The following is a 16,894-nucleotide window of genomic DNA, read 5'->3' as shown; positions in this document are numbered from 1 at the left end:
CACATATATATGTATATATATGATATATATATATTTACACATACATTCACATTTGTGTGTGTAGAATGTGTATATACATATGTGTATAGATATATACATATAGTATGTGTGTATGTATATATATGTATATATTGCTCTTCAATTTCATGTTATTAGATTTGACCCAATTCTCTAACCTATTAAGATTTTCTTCAATCCTGATTCTTTCGACCTACCATGCTAGCTCTAACATTAGGTCATATTTACATGATTCTTCAGAGTTTACAAAGCACAAAAACCCTGTAAGTCAGGAGGATGTATGTTATTTTACACATGAGAGAAACATTAGGTGACTTATGTATGATCTCATAACTACTAAGTGAGAGATCTGAAAATCAATTTGAGAAACACTAGCTTGAGATCCAGTGTTCTTTCCTTTATAACATGATGTCTTTGATACACATTTCCTAAATTTCCTGATTGATAGAAAATTATCACCTTAACCTACCTGTATCACCAAGAGTTTACATATGTAAAAAAATACATGTGATACTAAAACTAAAATATGCATAATTTCATCTTTGAATTATATTAAATGTTATATGGGTCATATCCCAATACTAGAATGTCATCTTTATGAGGCAGAGGGTTGTGTTTTATCAAAATTTTATGTGTATCCAAGTATCTAATCTAGTGCTCTGTATACAACAGAGAGCTGATAACCATTAAATGTCTAATGGACATGTTCTTTCTCTCTCTCTCTCTCTCTCTCTCTCTTTCTACACACACACACACACATATATATATACACACACACACACATATACACACATACACACATATATTATATATGTGTGTGTATGTATATATACATAGATGTGTATATGTATATATATGTGTTTGTATATGTATGTATACATGTATTCAGCAATGTGTCAACCTTGCCTTTTTCACAAGTACTTCTAGACCACATGTATAAGAAGAATATGTTTTCAGACATAATAGCTAATATGTGGACTTTGCAAATAGAGATAATAAAAATTGATAAGGTTTGTAAAGCACTTTAAGATTTGCAAAGAGTTTTGCAAATGTCAAATCAAGTTTGCAAGCTTTTCTTAAGTGTATGCCATGTGCCAGGTACTGTGCAAAGTGCTAGGGTTGCAAAGAATGGCAAAAAACACATTTCCTGACTACAAAGAGCTCATATTCTAATGGGAGGGAAAAAAACATAAACAAATAGACACAAACCAGGTATATTCAGGGCAAATTGAAAATAATCTCAGAGGAAAGGCACTAACATTGCTGGGGATTTGGAAAGGCCTCTAGCACGAAGTAGGATTTGAAGTGATACTTGAAGGGAGCCAAGGAATCCAAGGAGATGGAATTGAGGAGAGAGAGCATTCCAAGAATGAGGGAACAGTGAGGGAAAGGGTAGAGACATGGGAAAAGCAGTGTCATGTGCGAGGACATATGTTATCTCATTTGATCTTCACATTCTTTGATCCAGGTACTATGACTTGTGAGAAAATTATGGGTCCCAAAAGAAGGTGAGACTCACCAGTGAGCTTCTTAATTCCCCCTGAGAGAAAGAGGAGAATTTGCTTTTATGATGAACAGCTCATCTATAAGAATGTTTGGAGCTGGGGCTGGGGCAAGCCCAGTGAAGTAAAATCTGTTTCGTTAGAATGGATCTTTACAGGGAAATAGTAGAATAATAGAATTGCAGAATGACAAAATTGGAAGGAACTTCAATGGTTATCTAATCCAACTGCCCTTGAATATGAATAGTCTCTACAGCATACTCAGGAAGATGTAGCCTTTGCTTGAAGACCTCTGCTGAGGGGGATTCTACTCTCTCCCATTGCATTTGTTGTTGCTGAGTCATTTTTCAGTCACATCCAATATTCATGACCCCATTTGGGGCTTTCTTGGCAAGGACACTGGAGTGGTTTGCCATTTTCTTCTCCAGTTCATTTTACAGATGAGGAACTGATGCAAATAGGGTTAAGTGACTTGCCCAGGGTCACACAGCTATTAAGTGTCTGAGGCTGGATTTTGAACTCACAAAGATGAGTCTTCCTGACTCTAAGGCCGGCACTCTACCACCTAGATGTCTCACTACCTCCCAATGCATATCATTCCACTTTAGGGTAGCTCTCAGTCTTTCTTTACATTGTCTTTTTTTTTTCCTTTGAAACTTCCAAAGCCAAATAGAATGCCATCCTTTTTCAGGTGATAGCTTGTTTTTGTTTTTTTTCCCACATTCTTGTAGACAGCTATCATATCCCCCTGAGTCTTCTCTTCGGCTGGTTAAACAGTGCTCATAACTTTAAACAGTCCTCACATGGAATAATCTTGAGGTATTTCATCATCTTGGTTGCTCTTTACCCTCTCAAATAGCCCTCCTCATATATGGCACTCGAAGTTAATACATGCTTCAAGTATTGTCTGACCAAAGCAAAGTGTCACGCCCTTAATCCTAATCCTAAATCTCGTATACAACAATGTAAGACTGCATTAACTTTACTGCTTACCATGTCATGTTGACTCATATTGAGCTGTCAGTACATTAAACCCCCAGATATGACTAACTGTACTTTCTCCCATCTTGTACTTTGGGAGGTGAAAAGAAACCAGCTATTGACACCATCCAACCTCCAGGTTTCTCCAACACAGGGCAGGATTCAAAGAGATTTTGTGAGAAACTGCCCCCAAATTATACCTAGATCCATCAGATCAAAGACCAAGGGCCCAGTTGACATAGGGTTTATAGTTCCACACAGGACATTTGTGCTCATCATATTGTTAACAACTTTTGTATGACGGAAATTCCAAATTCTAAACCTGGCTAAGCTCCCTATTTGTTAAACGGACTAGGCTCCCAGAGACCCGTTTCAATCACTCATGTTATGTATGTATAAAATGTGAACAGTAGTGTTCACTGACTCATATGAATAAGGGAATGAGCATATGGAAAGTACAAAATGCTATATAAATATTGGATCTTCTATTTCTAAATCTGTCACTGGATAGGCAAATAATCCTCCCTCTCTCTCTGTCTCTCTGTCTCTCTGTCTCTCTGTCTTTCTCTCTTTCACACACATACACACACACACATACACACACACACTCACACTTAAAAGAGTTCCAGCTAATTGAGAGCCTTGACAAAAATAGTTTGAGGATGAATGTGGGTTGAAGAAAATAAAATATCCCTAGGCTTAGTCAGAAGCTATTGGTTCGAATTCTCAGATAATATATCTTTGTTGAACACTCAAGACATTTGCAAAGCAATGTACTAGATGCTTAGCTAGTTCTTCGCATGAAGGACAGAGGAGAAAAGGTAATAAAGCAGGAACTCATGAGAGGAAGTTTTTATATGTCCACCCCATTCTCAGAATCCGAAAGTCCATCTGTCACTGCTGGTTCTTTGCAAGAGGCTGCAGGTCTCTGTCCAGAGGCTCTTCTCTGGAGTTGAATTCCCCTCTTATTTGTATCTCTGAGAACCCCTAGCTTCATTCAAAACTCAGTTCATGTTTACTTGAATCAAAATATATATTGATATTTGGCAACTTCAATGCAGATGGTGAGAATAGATGAAGATGGTGAAAAGTATATCAGAAAAATGGATCAGGAAGGATTGAGAAGGGTGAAATATTTGGAGATAATAAAGGACCTTCATGTCTCTGCTTCATAAATACTTTCTTCCACAGAAGACTTGGAAGCTGCTGAACATAGTGAGCATGTAATAGCATCATAAAAATGAAATTGGTAATAGTTTAATAGGCAGCAACTGACTCATTGTTGATGTGGAAATCATTCTTGAATCAGCTGCAGCAATGTTATCAGAAAAACAACATGTTAGAACAAAGACCAAAATTAATACAGAGCTAGAAGGAAAATAAAGATGAGAAAAAAATATGACGCAATTGAAAGAACTCCATTCTGATCGACTTAAATGAGTTATTGATGAAAATGGAGCATGGATGGAACAAGGATATAGGCAGTGAAATTGCAATAATTTTGTACAGAAATTTAACCAATATAGTCAATTGCCATAACAAGGATACCAAAAGGGCTTTGAAAAGTACCTTAACCAGTGAATATTTTATGGTGAGAGATTGTGAACTGCATCAGCTCATAAATAGAGAAAAGCAGTGTATTAGAAAGCTTGACAAGAGTCCCAACTAAGCAAATTCACTGATGGAATCCTTGAGCTTCTTCAAGGTATCTAAATAAGAGGAAGAAAACAAAGCCATGGTTGGGGGAAGAGGAAGTCAGGAGCATTGTATATTATTACCAGCAAAACAACAATAACAACTATTAAGAAGATACCAATGAATAGGTCTATATTCTTATTTTCCCATAAAAGTAAATTTTTATGAAAATATACTAAATATTCATCAAGTCTAGGCTTGATAAGGATACTAATAGGGAAGAGGCCAGTGCAATATTACATAATATGTATTTTTACCATCTCACAGTTGACTGAAAGATATGGAAAATACATAATGATCCTGTGCTTACTGTATGATGATTTTTAAAAGAATTTAATTCAGTAAAGCAAAACATCCCCTTAAAGGCTGAAATCCAGCAAGGCATCAATATAATTATGAAATTATGAACTTAAAAATCAAAACAATACAGAGGAAAGCAGTTGAACTAGATTCATCTAAAATAACTTCCAATTCTATGTCTTATAATCCTATCATGCCTCCTATTACATAGTCTCTCTGATTACATTTAGAAGCATCACAGAAGTAGAAGATGATGTGGCTAGAAAGCTATTCATTGAAAAAATAATTTGTGGATTTTAATTGTGAGATCAATATTACTTAACAATGTGACATTACAGAATCACTTAATATAACATAAGATCACATAACTATTTTTTGTCTTCTATGCCATATTGGGTTTTTGTGGTTTTTTTGGTTTGTTTTTTGGTTTTTTTTTTTTTTGTTAGGCAATGTGATTAAGTGACTTGCCCAGAGTCACACAGCTAGTAAGTGTTATGTGTCTGAGCCTGGATTTGAACTCAAGTCCTCCTGAATCTAGGGCTGGTGCTCTATCCACTGTGCCACCTAGCTGCCCTGTCCATACTATATTATTAGAGAGGCAGCACGGTATAATGGACAAATAATCAGTCTTAAAGCCAAGAAGAACTAGATTCAAGTCCTGCTTCTGGCACATACTGTGTGATCCTGAGTAAATTATTTAACTTCTCAGTAACCTTTAAGGCAGCCCTTTAAGATTATATGTTGCAGGCAAAGGCCATACCTGCATTGGTAAAGGGGGTTTCCCAACCTGGAGTTCACTGTATCAATCCCAGTTTTAATCCATATCCTTTTCATAATCTTTTAAGTTGATACAAAACTACAAATAACTACTCAGGGTTTTTTTTTTATAGCTACTTCCTGATTTTCCAGTGTAGTAACCTTGTCAAAAAGGAAAATGAAGTCAATCTAGCATAACCTGCTCTTGATGAAGCCATGGTGGCTCTCTGTGATTTTTGCTGCCATTTTGGGGTATTCACTAGCTAACCCTTCTTAAGGATTTGATTAGTATCCAATTGGGGGCCATCTCCAGTCATCCTGATCTATATCTTGCCACTGGACCCAGATAGTGCTAGCAGAGAAAGCGAAGCTGGTGACTTTGCACAACCTTCCTTTACTTAAATCCAATTCATTTGCAAGTCATGGCATCACCTTCCTGATGTCATGACTCTCTTTGAAAATGAAGGACAAACAACAACAACCTTTAGCAATAAGTTATAGAATACTGCCAGAAATCAAAGTCATGGTCATTGGCCTCTATCTATCAGACTCTGCTCTGTTTTCTTTTTTGAAAATCAGGACATTTGTCTTTCTCCAATCCAGCAGCCCTCTTCTCATTCTCTACATCCTGGAGGTAATGGGCTCTCCCTTCACTGAATATCCTTAAATAAAGACTAGATTGCCATTTGAAGGAGATGTCAGGTATAGGTTGGACCAGAACCAGATAAGTTCTAAGGTCTCATCTAACTCTGGAATCCTATGATTCTGATTCACTAATAGGGACTCAATGATCCCAGCAATCTGAGATATAAGTCTAATGAACCCATAGCCTTGAACTCACCAAGTGGAGCAAGATGTTTTCTTATTATCTCCCTTCCTCTCTTGGGTTTCAACTCTTTGTGAGTTTCTTTTATTCCTTTCCAGTTCAAATATTGTTGTCTTTGGTAGGGAAACTATTCTGCAACTGCTCCCTTACCTTCTTGTGAAAAGTTGTTTCCTTACAGAGTCATGATACACTCAGACTCAATCTCATTGAGTCTTTGTGATACTATAGTCACTCAGTCATATAGTCAATAAACATTTATTAAAGACCTATTATATGCCCAACATTGTTCTAAGCACTGTGGAAACAAAAACATGCAAAAGATAGGCCTTTCTCTCAAGGAGCTCAGTCTAATAGGAGAAACAACATGCAAACAATTATGTGCAAACTATACACAGGATAAACTGGAGATATTGAACAGAGAAATGATATTCATCAGACTCTTTAGCTTACTTTGCTTCCTACCTATATATTTTCCATTAGTGTATAGATAGCTGAAGCTTTAAGTTTTATTGTCTTATTTATTTTGTAAATAAAATTTTATAAACCATTTAACAAAAAAATTTATTTTAACAATAATTATGTATGATATGTTATGTATTATATAAAATAAATATGTAACAAATAAAATAATTTTATAAATATTATTTGTTTATTTTCAGGGCGCAGTTTTTTTTTTTTTTTACATTGTATTTCCTCAGTGGCACAGTGGCCAGAACATGATAGGCACTTAATAGATACTTGTTAAGAGCAAAGGGAATTACCTCATCAGAAACTATGGATCTCATGCTATTTTGTGCATCTAAGCACTTCAATTTATCCAGTAACAACATAAATGTGTTACAGAAAGAACAATATTAAAATATGTTCTTCTACAATACAGAAATTTGTTTTGCTTGGTTATTTATATTTATTACAAGGATTTTGTTTTTATTGGGGAGGGGAGGAGTAGAGGAAGATAAACTAGATTTTTGTTAGTTAAAATTAGTTTATTACTTAAAAACTTTAATTAAAAAAATAAAACTTATAGTTAACACTTAAAAAAGTAAAGAAATGCAGAGCCAAGGTGGCAGAGTAAAGGCAAGGATTCACCTGAACTCTCCCAAATTCCTCTTTAAACAGCTTAAAATAATGTCTCAAAATGAATTCTAGAGTGGCAGAACCAACAAAAGGCTGGGATGAAACAATTTTTCATCCCAAGACAACTTAGAAGGTAAACAGAAAAGGTCTGTCTCACTGGAGTGAGAGTGAAGCACAGTCCAGCTCAGGCCATTCCCTAGCAAGCCAACAGCAGGTCTTAGAGGTGGTTGAATTGGCAGCACCAGCTTCCTGAGTTCTTATCCCACAGACAGTAAGGGGGTTGGAAAACTGGTCAGAAGGAGATTACAGGGGACCCTCTGCTGGCACATTGTGCAGGACTCTGTTGCATTGCCCAAACAGGGTTCCCAGTCATAGTCACAGAGAAAGAAGGAAAACTAACACACCAGAGCATACAGACTCAGTGGAACAGGGACTACGGTCACAGTTCCAGGAAAGAAAAGAATGTTTATGGTCACTCACAGACCAGAGCACAAGCCAGAAGAGCAGTGACTACACCTCTCCTTAGATGATAACACCTTGGAAAAACTAAAATAACTAAAATCTTATAGACTCCCAGAACTAGCTCTAAACACAGCAGCCAAAATAAAAAAAAGAAAAGAAAAAAGCTGAAGTTTGAGACAGTGTCCTCTCCACACCAGAAGCAGAGCAAACTTTTGAGTTAAAAGTCAAGAAATAACAAACAACAAAAATGAGCAAAAAAACCCAAAAAACAAATAAAAACCCTAACCATAGAGAGTTGCTATTTTGGTAGGGAAGATCAAAACACAAACTTAAAAGTAGATAACAAAGTTAAAACAGCTACATCCAAAGCCTCAAAGAAATATGAATTGGTCTCAGGCCCCAAAAGAATTCCTGGAAGTGCTCAAAAACTATTTTAAAAATAAAATAAGAGAAGTAGAGAAAAATGTGAAAAAAATGAGACTGTGAAAGAAAATCATAAAAAAATAGTCAACAACTTGGTAAAGAAGGCACAGAAATACTGAAGAAAATAACACCATAAAAAAAAGAAAAATATAATAGGCCAAATGGCAAAAAGAATCACAAAAATCCATTGATTAGAACAATTCCTTAAAAAACAGAATTGGCCAAATCGAAAAGGAAGTGCAAAAGCTCACTGAAGAAAATAATTCCTTAAAAATTAGAATTGTGCAAGTGGAAGCTAATGATTCTACAAGACATTAAAAAGCAATAAAATAAAGTCAAAACCATGAAGAAAATAGAAGTGTGAATCTCTCATCGCAAAAATAATTGACATGGAAAATAGATCAAGGAGAGATAATTTAAGAATTATTAGACTACCTGAGAGCCTAGACATATCTTTAAAAAAATTGTCATGGAAAATTGCCCTGAAATCCCAGAACCAGAGGATAAAGTAGAAATTGAAAAAAAAAAAAAAACACCAATCCAGAGAACCCACATCAAAAAGAAAAATATTGCAAATAACCAGAAAGAAACAATTCAAACATCATGGAGTCATAGTCAGGATAACCAAGATTTAGCAGCTTCTACACTGAAGAATCAGACAGCTTGGAATATGATATTACAGAGGGCAGATGAGCTAGGATAAAAACCAAGAATCACCTACTCAGCAAGACTGAATATAATCCTTCAGGAGAAAAAATGGGTATTTAATGAAACAGAGGACTTTCAAGCATTCCTGATGAAAAGACCAGAGCTGAACAGAATATTTTATTTTCAAATACAAGACTCAAGAGAAGCATAAAAACATAAACAAGAAAGCAAAAACATAAGAGATTCAATAAAGTTTAACTCTTTACACTCCTATATTGGAAGTTTATAGTTGTTAATTCCTAAGAACTTTATCATTTCTAGAGCAGTTAGAAGGGGTATACATATACAGAAGGCATGGATGTGAGTTGACTATGATGGGATGATTCTTAAAAAAAAATTGCATAAGGGGTCAGAAAGAGATGTGTTAGGAGGTGAAAGAAGGGAGAAGTAGAATGGGGTAAATTATCTCACATAAAAGACAGTAGAGAGGAAGACAGGAAATGGCAAGCAATGCTTAAACCTTACTCTCACTGGAATTGACTCAAAGAGAAAATAACATACACACTCATTTGGGTTTAAAAATTTGTCTTACCCTACAGGGAAGTAGGAAGGGAGGGAAATAAAGAAAGGGGAAAGCTGATAGAAGGGAGGGCAGATGGGGGAGGCAGTGGTCATAAGAAAAACACTTTTGAGGAGGGACAAAGTGAAAGGGAGAGAAAGAGAAAAATAAACAGGGAGAAAATAGATTGGAGGGAAATATAAAGAAATCATTGCTGTGAAAAAATTTATAGCAAGTATCTCTAATAAAGGCCTCATTTCTTGAACATATAGAGAACTGAGTCAAATTTATAAGAATACACATCATCCCCAATTGATAAACAGTGAAAGCATATGAACAGATAGTTTTCAGAAGGAAAAGACAAAGCTATCTATAGTCACATAAAAATATTCTAAACAACTATTGATTAGAGAAATGCAAATTAAAAAAAATTCTGAGATACTATTTCACACTTATCAGATTGGTAAATGTGACAGAAAAGGAAAGCAATAAATATCAGAGGGCAGGTTAGAAAAGTGAGACACTAAAGCACTCTTGGTGGAGTTGTGAACTGATCCAACCTTTGAGGAGAGGAATTTGGAAATATGCCCAAAGGGCTATAAAACTGTATAAATCCTCTGGCCCAACACCACCACTACTAGATCTATATTCCAAAGACATCCAAAAAAAAAAAAAGAAAAAGAAAAAGGATCTATATGTACAAAAATATTTATAGCAGCTCTTTTTGTGGTAGTAAAAAATTGAAAATTAAGGTGGTGCCCATCATTTGGGGAATGGCTGAACAAGTTATGGTATATGGATGTAATGGAATACTATTATGCTATAAAAAATGATGAGCAGGATGATTTCAGAAAAAAATTCAGAAAGATAGACATGAACTGATGCAAAGGGAAGTGAGCAGAACCAGGTGAACAGTGTACAATGATCAACTGTGAATGGCTTAGTTAGTCTCAGCAATACAATGCTCCAAGACAATTTCAAAGGACTTATGATGAAAAATGCTATCTATCTGCAGAAAAAGAACTGATAGAGTCTGAATGTAGATCAAAATGTACTTTTTTTAACTTTATTTTTTTCTTTTTTTGGGGGGAGGGGTATCTGTTTTCTTTCACAACATGACTAATATGGAAATATATTTTTCATGACTGCACATGTATAACCTATATCAAATTGTTTGCCTTCTCAGTGAAGGGTGAGGGAAAGGAGGGAGAGAGGGAATTTGGAATACAAAATTCTAAAAAAAAAGGATGTTAAAATTGTTTTTATTTATAATTGGAAAAAAGTAAAATATTAAAAAAGTAAAGAAAACACTGACCATACTAATATCAACTTGTCTGAATGAAAAGAGATTGCATGGGAGAGGAAACATTGTATCTTTTTTAATGAATGCTTCTTAACTAAGTACAAAGGGAATTAATTGTACAGAGATTGTTTATCTTAGGCTACTTTCTACATCAAAGTCTTTCACCTGATGTGTCCAGTCTGTACAATAGACTCATAATTGTGTCCAAGAGACGAAAGTATTAAAAAAAAAAAAACACTATCCTTCATGAGACCAACCTATCTAGAAGAAATGGGGAGGGGGAATCTATCTGAACTCCAGGTTTATCTTCCATAAGACCAGATATCAAAGTAATGAATTTAATTTTTCAGTTTTACTCCAGATGTTTAGAGCTGTGCAGCCACAGCTGTCTATTCTGTGGCCCTGACAGTAGAATTAGGAGCAGGAACCAGGCAAGTAGCACTGAGCTGTGCCAAAGGTTGACTTTTTGAACTTCCAGTGGTTCACCAAGATGATACAGAGCTGCCCAATTGCAGCCTGGTCCTCCCAGCCCTGTAATCATGCCCTTTGATTACTACTGCATGAAGTGATTCTAACCAGACTCCCTTTCCTTTGGTAATGTAAGCCATGTTTTTCTTCCATCCCTATTTCCACTCCAGTAAAATTACTCCCTTGTATGTTTAAGGGGTGGGAGGGTTGAGATTCAATCCTGAAGAAGATAATATTTATTCCTAGCACGGCCATTAATTTCTCTACGGAGAGGTAGAGGGGGGATGGGAAGAATGCCCAGGGAAAGAAGCACTGAAATTTGTGGAGAAAAGCTATCAAAACAAAGAGTTATGTTCACAGATCCTGGATTCATACATTCAAATATATTATTTTCCCTGAGAAGGAAGCTGGGTCTTTAGTGTCAGATATGGATTGGAGGTGAGCTACCCCTTCTGTTGTAAATAACTTTCTTATAACAACTGATGATAAGAGAGAGTTGCCAGAAAGAAAGGAAGGAAGGAAGGAAGGAAGGAGGGAGGGAAGAAACAACATGAACATGGGTTCCATTAATTACTCCCATTTAGTTCCCATTTACTTCCAAGGACTGGGTCAAGGCAAAGAACTCCATTTCCTTTTGATGATTCTTGACTTCCAAGGTGCATCATGGATTGTATAGTTATCTCCACTCAATTCAAAAAGAATTTATCAAGTATCTACTGCTTTTACATTCTTACTCTGCACCAGGCAAAAGCATTCCTTGAATCCAATGAGCTTACAATCTCATAGGGGAAGTAACCTATAAAAAAATAGCTACATACATGTTATATCCTGAGTAGATGGAAGAGAGAAGGCCCTTGAAACTGGGGAGATTGGGAAAGACCAAACTCTCTAGTAAACCGTAGGAATACAAAGACCAAAGCAAAACACATCCTGCTCTCAGGGAGTTTATATTCTACCACCCTATTTTCCTCTGAGAACTCAACTAATATTACGATTTTGGTAATAAACTAATATTTCTATGGAAGTTATGGGAATAACAAAACCCGTTTATCATGACAATCTTATAAGATAATGCAAGTATATAGTACTGTTATTCTTATCATTTATGACAATTTTACAGAAGAGGAACCTGAAGTTCTAAACAGTAAAGTAATTTAGCTGTAATCATACAGCTATTTGGTGATGAAACCTAAATACAAACCTAAATGACCAGCTCTAAGTGTTTTTGCTACCTATACTGACTCTCTGAGGAAGCTAGGTGACATAGTGGATAGAGACCTAGGCTTGAAGTCAGGAAGACTCATCTTCCTGAATTCAAGTCTGGCCTTAGACACTTACCATGTGACCCTGGGCTAGGGAAGGAAATGGTAAATCATTCCAGTATCTTTGCCAAGCAAACCCCAAAGTAGGTCACGATGAGCCAAATGTGACTGAACATCAACAACATGGAGCAGTGGATTTGGAGTCAGAAGAGCTGGGTTCTAATCCTAACAGTATTACTACCAGAAAAGTCACTTTCTTCTTGTGATCTGGTAAATGGGGTCAGGGTTGGGGGTTTAATCTAGATGACCTTTAAGGTCTCCTTTAGCTCAAAGTGTATAATTATATAATATCTCAAATTTCACATAACTGATTAATCAGGTAATACAAAAATCCCCTTTTAACTGGACTTATGAAAGGAGGCAAAATACACACACATGCACACACATGCACGTGAGCACAGACGTGCACACACACACACATTATTGGCCATTCCCATAATAGTTAAGTATTACTGTACCTAATTGTTTCTAAGACATAGGGCAGCAATTTAGCTGCAGCTATCAGGGAAATATAAAGGAGTATAGTAGTAAAATTACAGGTCTGAGAATGAAAAGACATGGGTTCTAGGGTCAGCTCTTCACTAATAAATTCTGCCTTCTTGGACAAGTCATTTCATCTTGATGACCTCAATTTCTAATCTATAAAGTAAGACTGTTCAAGTAAGTAATCTCTATGATCTCTTCTAACCAACAAAACAAACTTCCTAATAAGAGCTGAATGTCATCAAGCACAGGTTGAATGAATTTTAAAGCAGTGTATGGTTCAGGCATTGGACTAGATGACATGATGATCCTGGGCAAGTCACTTAACCCTGTTTGCCTCAGTTTCCTCATCTGTAAAATGGGCTGTAGAAGAAAATGGCAAGCCACTCTTAGTATCTGCCAAGAAAACCACAAATGTGGTCACAAAGAGTCAGACATGACTGAAACAACTGAGTAACAAAAACATCTGACCCTCATGGTATAATGATCCACTATTTATTAAGTGCTTATTATTTCACAAAAATTGCGCTAGGTAATAAAGATACAAATATTAGGTAGAAATAATGTCAGCCCTCCAAGAGCTTACATTCCAGTAGAGGAGACAACATGTTACATGACTAGGTTTATACAGCTACATGTAGAGTAGATATAAGGTGACTTTAGAGAGGAAAGCACTGTCTGCTGGAGAAGACTGGGAAAGGTCTCCTGCAGAAGGTGCTATTTGAGATATTTTTTAAAAGAGGCCAGGAATTCTAAGAGGAGGAGATAAAGAGGAAGAGCATTCCAGTCACAGAATGCAAGTGACAGAAATGGGAGATGAAGTGCTGTGTGTGAGAAAGAGCAAAAAGGAACATCAATTGTTATCACTTGTCCATGGATGACCCCCAAATCTAGATCTCCATTGAAGATATCTCTCTGAGAAACAGGTTGAACTGCTTAAGATCACTTCTCCCTATACTTTGATTCCTTGCTTATTCTCAGACATGACACTCCATTTCCTGACTCCAGGTGTTGTTGCTGGTGGTCCCTAATGCTTAGAAGGCTCTCCACCCTCATCTCCTTCTCCAGGGAAACCAGATTCCTTAGCTTTCTTCAAGTCTTAGTTAAAGTCTTACCTTCTGCAAGAATGAGGACTTTCTCAGTCCTCATTAATCTTAGTGACAGAGTGAATTGGGTTTAAGGCTTGGTCTTTGAGAAAGAAATCTAGCCAGTAAACCCCAAGTTAACCAGGTAGCTTTCAGCCATCAAAATTTCCTTTCCTTTTGGCAGAACACCCTCAGGTAAGAGGAGAGGAGAGAAGAGGAGAAAAGAGGAGAGGAGACGAGAGGATGAGTTGAGTTGCCCAACTGGAACTGGCTAGCTGGGTCCTCATTCAGACAGTTCAGACTGCTCACAGGTTGTTATTTATCCTTCATTCTCATAGAGGACCATGAAATCAGGGAGATGATGACATAACTTTCAATTGACTTTGATTTGAGGGAGGAGGTTTGTGAAAAGTCACCACCCTCACTTTCTCCTCTAGAGTCATCTGAGTCCAGCGGCCAAATATAGATTATGACATCTGAGGATGGCCCAGAATGCAATGGGAGACTTTGGCCCTTTTAAAACTGAAGTCTTTTCAGGTTCTCACTTTGAGTGAAGCAACGCTCATTCAGTGAATAGGCCTCTTTAAAAAGTGAATCAAGGTCACCACCACTCTCAAACTATGCAACCTTGGTCAAATCACTTAACATCTCAGAGGCTCAGTTTCTTCTTCTACAAAATGGAGGTAATAATACTTGCACTTCCTACTCATGGGATTGTTATAAGGAAAATACTTAATAAAAATTAAGGTAACACAAGAATAGGAGATATTTTTTATCTCTCCCAATAATAATAATGTGACAATATTTAATAATAATAATAGCTAGCATTTACATAGAACTTTAAGGTTTGCAAAATACTTCATAAATGTTATTTCATTTTAACATCACAATAACCTTGTGAGGAAGGTGTTATTACTATCCCCATTTTCCAGATGATGAAACTGAAGAGAATGGAAGTTAAATTACTGGGTCACTTTAACAAGAAAGTATCTGGGAGAGCAGAGCCAAGATGGTGGAGTAAAAGCAGTAACTTCCTTGAGCTCTTCCCCAAACCCCTCCAAATACCTATAAAAAAATGGCTCTAAACAAATTCTAAAGCAGCAGAACCCACAAAAAGAAAGAATGAAACAAATTTCCAGCCCCAGATAACCTGGATGGTTGATTGGAAAGGTCTATCATGCTGGGCTGGGAGAGGAATGCAGTTTAACATGGGTGCACAGGGAAAACAGGCCTCAGTGAACCTGGAGCAGGCCTCAGAGGACTGAATCACAGGCAGTTATGGCAGTTTCCAGACTTCTCAACCCACAATCACCAAAGACAACTTAGAAGGTCAGTAGGAAGTCTGTAACCATAGTGAGAGAAAAACTTGGTCAGCCAGTCCCAGCATAGCCCTGAGGCTGTGGCCACTTCCTGAGCTCAGTCCACAGACAGAGGGGGAATCGAGTGGCTGATCAGAGGGGGATTTCAGGGATCTCTTTGGTGATGCTGAGGCAGGATTCTCTTGCTTTGCCCATGCATGGATCTGGGTCACAGTTCTGGGTGGCAGTACTAAGGCGACGGGAGGAGCTCTGACATGGTGGAGCTTGTAGTGGTGGTGGAGAGGGAATGCTTCTCACAGTTTCAAGGCAGAAAAGAGTGCTTGTGGTCACTCATAGACCAGAGCACAGGCCAGAAAGGAGTAAACACCTCACCCTTGATCATACCACCTTGGAAGAACTGAAAATTTATAGGTCCCTAGAAGTATCTCTGAAAACAGCTGCATAAAACCCCTAAAGCTTGGGACAGTACATTCTCCACACTGGAAGCAGACCCCTACCTTAACAAAGAGTTTAAAACTCAAGTACTTGACTGTTACAGTTTGTTCATGATCCTAGTCAATTACCTAAGTAAGTAGAGGAAAAACTGGGAAGAGAAATGAGAGTGATACAAGAAAATCATGAAAAACAAGTTAACAGCTTACTAAAGCAGACCCAAAAAAAATACTGAAGAAAATAACACCTTAAAAGTAGCCTAACCCAAATGGTGAAAGAGTTCCAAAAAGCCAAAGAGGAGAAAGAATGCCTTCAAAAGTAGAATTGACCAAATGGAAAAGGAAATCCAAAAGCTCACTGAAGAGAATACTTTCTTAAAAATTAGAATGGAGCAAATAGAAGCTAGTGACTTTATGAGAAATCAAGATATTGTATAAAAAAACCAAAAGAATGAAAAAATAGAAAATAATGTGAAATATTTCATTGGAAAAACAAATGACCTGGAAAATAGATCCAGGTGAGATAATTTAAGAATTATTGGACTATCTGAAAGCCATGATCAAAAAAACAGCTTAGACATTATCTTTCAAGAAATTATCAAGGAAAACTACCCTGATAGTCTAGAACCATAGGGCAAAATAGAAATTGAAAGAATCCACCGATGTCCTCCTGAAAGAGATCCCCAAAGGAAAACTCTTAGGAATAATGTAGCCAAATTCCAGAGTTCCCAGGTCAAGGAGGAAATATTGCAAGCAACCAGAAAGAAACAATTCAAGTATTGTGGAAACACAATCAGGATAACACAAGATTTAGCATCTTCTACATTAAGGGACCAGAGGGCATGGAATATAATATTCCAGAGGGCAAAGGAGGTAGGATTACAACCAAGAATCACCTCCCCAGTAAAACTGAGTATAATCTTTCAGGGGAAAAAAATAGACATTCAGTGAAATAGAGAACTTTCAAGCATTCTTGATGAAAAGATCAGAGCTGAATAGAAAATTTGACTTTCAAATACAAGACTCAAGAGAAGCATGAAGAGGTAAACAGGAAAGAGAAATCATAAGGGCCTTATTAAGGTTGAACTGTTTACATTCTTTCATGGAAAGATATTTGTAACTCATGAGATCTTTGTCAGTGTTAGGGTAGTTTGAGGGGAAAATTATATGTATGTATGGATAGATAGATAGATAGATAGATAGATAGATAGATAGATAGATAGATAGATAGATAGA

Source organism: Vombatus ursinus, unplaced genomic scaffold, assembly GCF_900497805.2.
Source record: "Vombatus ursinus unplaced genomic scaffold, bare-nosed wombat genome assembly UNPS02014973.1, whole genome shotgun sequence".
Classification (NCBI taxonomy): Eukaryota; Metazoa; Chordata; class Mammalia; order Diprotodontia; family Vombatidae; genus Vombatus; species Vombatus ursinus.
The sequence above is the reverse complement of the archived record's forward strand: the minus strand, read 5'-3'. Positions refer to the sequence as shown.